The following is a 5,037-nucleotide window of genomic DNA, read 5'->3' as shown; positions in this document are numbered from 1 at the left end:
AGCCACTCCTCAGTAAAAGGCACATGACAGCCCACTTGGAGTTTGCCAAAAAGCACCAAAAGACTCTCAGACCATGAGAAACAATATTCTCTGGTCTGATGAAACCAAGATTGAACTCTTTGGCCTGAATGCCAAGCTTCACATCTGGAGGAAACCTGGCACCATTCCTACGGTGAAGCATGGTGGTGGCAGCATCATGCTGAGGGGATGTTTTTCAGCGGCAGGGACTGGGAGACTAGTCAGGATCGAGGAAAAGATGAACGGAGCAAAGTACAGAGAGATCCTTGATGAAAACCTGCTACAGAGTGCTCAGGACATCAGACTGGGGTGAAGGTTCACCTCCCCCCCATTGACTTTAAAAGACACAGACTTAGATTTAGTCCTCTGTAGCTCAATTGGTAGAACATGGCGCTTGTAACGCCAGGGTAGTGGGTTCAATCCCCGGGACCACCCATATGTAAAAATGTATGTACACATGACTGTAAGTCGCTTTGGATAAAAGTGTCTGCTAAATGGCATATTATTATTATTATTATTTAACTTTGATTTTTGGTTGAGCTGGAGATGTGAATCCAACATATCATATCATGTAGATAAACAGGATACTGAATTGTGTTTGGTTGTCAATGCAACTAAATATCAACATTTGAAGGAGATGTATCTTCTGCCTAGATAGTTCCATCTGTGCCACTGACTTAGTCTGGCTTTAATTCCAGTTTTTCTACAAATTAATAATTTATATGTTGGATCCATGTCTCAATCAGTCTCCATCTCAACTAAAATGACTAAATCAAATCAAACTTTAAATGCACTTTAAATAAAGGTTGATTTGATTTAGTCCGGTTCTTTAACTTTGATTATTGGTTGAGATGGAGACATGAATCCAACATAAAAATTATTAATTTGGAGACTAACTGGAATTAAAGTCAGTGGTACAAAATATAAATCTCCTTCAAATGTTGTGTTGACAACCAAACACAATTTAATATCACTTTTGCAATACAGTAAATAGCCTATTAATTTGTCGACAAGTTAACAAATGATATGTTGGATTCACGTCTCCAACTAAACCAACATTAAAGTAAAGAATAGGATTAAGCCAGTGGCTCAGATGAAACTATCCAAGCATTAGATGTCCTTTAAATGTTGATATGTGGTTGCATTGTCAACCAAACACAATTCAATGTACTTTTGTAATACAGTAAATAGCCTAAAGTTAAGACTCTTACAAACTAAAGTAACAGTATTTATTCAACCTTAAAATGAGTAACACATCAATGACAACATTTTGAGGTTACAAAATATAAATATATTTTATGTAATCATAGAAAAAGTGCATGTTGAAGATAGCAAAGCCTGGTCTCAGAGCAAAACATATTATTTTTAATAATATTCACACTATTTAGTTTGATATGTTACTTTACGTTAGGTTATATTATTTGACCTGTTTAGCATGATATATAATAATATAATATGCCATTTAGCAGACGCTTTTATCCAAAGCGACTTACAGTCATGTGTGCATACATTTTTGTGTATGGGTGGTCCCGGGGATCGAACCCACTACCTTGGCGTTACAAGCGCCGTGCTCTACCAGCTGAGCTACAGAGGACCACCGATATATTACATTCGACTGCTTAGTATGATATGTTATGTCTGGCATGTTACATAAGACAGTACGTTACTTAAGGCGAACATCTAACAACTCAAATCTCATCACGGACAACTTTAGCATTTTAGCTAATTACTACTTTTGAGCTACTTTGCAACTAATTAGCATGTTAGCTAACCCATTTAGTATGATATATTATGTTTGACTGTTTTAGTATGATATGCTACGTTCGACTGCTTTAGTATGATATGCTACGTTATGTTAGGGGTTAGGGTTAAGGTTAGGAGTTAGGTTAAAGGGTTAAGGGGAAGAGTTAGCTAACATGAAGTAGTTGTAAAGTAGCTAAAAAGTAGTAAGTAGTTGCAAAGTTGCTAATTAGCTAAAATGTTCAAGTTTTCCATGATGAGATTTGAATACGCAGCCTTTGGGTTACTAGACATTCACGTTTGCACTTGATGTAACAACATACGCAGAGTGGTTCTGCCCCATAGAGATCTATGCTCTGCCCTTCCCCGAGCCAATGACGTGCAGTGGTGAGTAAATTTTTGTTACTCATTCCATTTCTTTGGAAAGATCACACCTATTTTTATTGAATCCAATGCCAAAGTCTAGACTAGTTGCTGACTAATTCACTACTCAAACACCATATAAAAGGGGTGTATCTGAATAATTTATAGGAGACCGAAAAACAAAGTGAAATGCATTCTGAGATCATCAAGACCCATGCCTCACCCAATTGGCCGTTGGTATAAAGCCTAATAATAATAATAATACCTTGAAAGTAATAACCAAATAATAAGTTATAGTTTTACATACTTATAATGAATCACAAAACCAGCTGGGCACATCACGTCGTTTCAATGTGGAAATGTGGGTAATACTTGGTTGAGACATTGATGAATTACATTTCAACCTTTATTCACCATTTAAAATTCCCAATGTGTTATCACTATATGCTTTTAGCCATCTAAAAGCACAACCAAATTCCAATGGAAAAACTATATCTGATTTTTCGTTTAGTTGTCAACTAAATGTGTTATCACTGCGCTTTCAACCATTTAAAAGCACAACAAAGTTCAAATGGGAATACAATGTCAGATATTTTGTATTTATACAACAACTTAATGTGTTATTATTTCATCTAATAGCACAACAAAATGTCCTGGATTGCAGTTGAGATTACATTAAAAGCACATAGTGCAAGTGATCAATGCTGTTCGAGATTCTGTGCAGATTATTATAGCAATTGTGAAGATCTCTACAGACTTGTTACCTTTGCATGTCCAACCTGGTCTCAGAGCAAAAGTATTATATTTGACAAATATTTGTGCCACTCCATTTATGATGATATTTTACTTTAGGTTAGGTTACATTACATAGGCCTCCCAATGTAATAGCGGTCGTACAATATAATACGAATTGTAGGACATATATTATCCTACATCATATCCTCCCGAGTGGCGCAGTGGTTTAAGGCACTGCATTGCAGTGCTAGCTGTGCCACTAGAGATCCTGGTTTCAAATCCAGACTCTGTCATAGCCGGCCGCGACCGGGAGACCCATGGGGCGGCGCACAATTGGCCCAGGGTATGGGAGGGAATGGCCGGCAGGGATGTAGCTCAGTTGGTAAAGCATGGCGTTTGCAACGCCAGGGTTGTGGGTTCGATTCCCACGGGGGGCCAGTATAAAAAATAATGTATGCACTCACTAACTGTAAGTTGCTCTGGATAAGAGCGTCTGCTAAATGACAAAAAAATTAAAATCTTGATTGCACCAGTTTGCTATGACCCATTTAGTATGATATATTACGCTCGACTGCTTTAGTATCATTGGAGGTTCCTTAGAGGAGGAAGGGGAGGACCATCCTCCTCAGTGAAAAAATTTAAGTAGTGAAACATTAAAGTTATCATTTTTAGATAAAAAATGGAAATAAAATAAAAAAATTAAAAATGCATTGTTGGTTAAGGGCTTGTAAGTAAGCATTTCACTGTAATGTCTACACCTGTTGTATTCGGCGCATGTGGCAAATAAAATGTGATTTGATTTGTCTAGCAACCCAATGGTTGGGTGTTCGAATCTCATCACGGACAACTTTTAACATTTTAGCTAAAACTTTGCTACTACTTACTACTTCTAACTACTTTGCACCTACTTAGCAAAATATAATACGTTTTGCTCTGAGACCAGGTTGAATAGCATGCAAGGTGGAAGGTCTGTAGAGATTTTAACAATTGCTATAATAATCTGCACAGAATCTCGAACAGCATTGATCACTTGCACTATGTGCTTTTAATGTAATCTCAACTGAAATATACTCCCGAGTGGTGCAGTGGTCTAAGGCACTGCATCGCAGTGATCCTGGTTCGAATCCAGGCTCTGTCGTAGCCGGCCACGACCGGGAGACCCATGGGGCGGCGCACAACTGGCCCAGTGTCATCCAGGGTAGGGGAGGGAATGGCCGGCAGGGATGTAGCTCAGTTGGTAGAGCATGGCCTTTGCAACGTCAGGGTTGTCGGTTCGATTCACACGGGGGAAGAGTATGAAAAATAAAAAAGTAATGTATACACTCACTAACTGTAAGTCGCTCTGGATAAGAGCGTCTGCTAAATGACTAAAATGTAAAAAAATGTTAAATGTAAATCCAGGTCATTTGGTTGTGCTATTAGATGAAGCACAGTCATAACATATTAAGTCGTTGTATAAATACAAACTCTGACATTGTATTCCCATTTGAACAGTGATAACACATTAAGTTGTTATATAAATACAAAATTTCTGACATTGTATTACCATTTGAATTTTGCTGTGCTTTTAAATGGTTGAAAGCACAGTGACAACACATTTAGATGACAACTAAACCAAAAATCAGAGTTTTTTCATTGGTATTTGGTTGTGCTTTTAGATGGCCGAAAGCATATAGTGATAACACATTAGGAATTTTAAATGGGTGAATAACGGTTGAAATGTCATTGATCAACGTGTCAACCAAATATTACCCACATTTCCACGTTGAAATTACGTGATTTGTCCAATGGGATATTATAATGAGTTACTATAATTATGTATTACTATAATGTATTATTAGGTTATTACTTTCAATGTATTATTATTATTATTATTATTATTATTATTAGGCTTAATACCAAGGGCCAATGGGGTGAGGAATGGGTCTTGATGGTCTCAGAGTGCGTTTCTCAGAGTGCGCTTTTTTCGGTCTCCTATAAATTATTCAGATACACCCCTTTTATATGGTATTTGCTCAGCAACTGGTAAGACTTTGGCTTTGAAATCAATAGAGGTGTGGTGTGTTCAAAGAAATAGAATGAGTAACAAAAATTCACTCCCTGCCGCACGTCACTGGGTCGGGAGGGGCACGCTGCACAGTGTTGCTAGGTTGCTAGAAAGTGAAACATCAACAGACAGTT

Source organism: Coregonus clupeaformis, chromosome 10 (genome assembly GCF_020615455.1).
Source record: "Coregonus clupeaformis isolate EN_2021a chromosome 10, ASM2061545v1, whole genome shotgun sequence".
Taxonomy (NCBI): domain Eukaryota; kingdom Metazoa; phylum Chordata; class Actinopteri; order Salmoniformes; family Salmonidae; genus Coregonus; species Coregonus clupeaformis.
The sequence above is the reverse complement of the archived record's forward strand: the minus strand, read 5'-3'. Positions refer to the sequence as shown.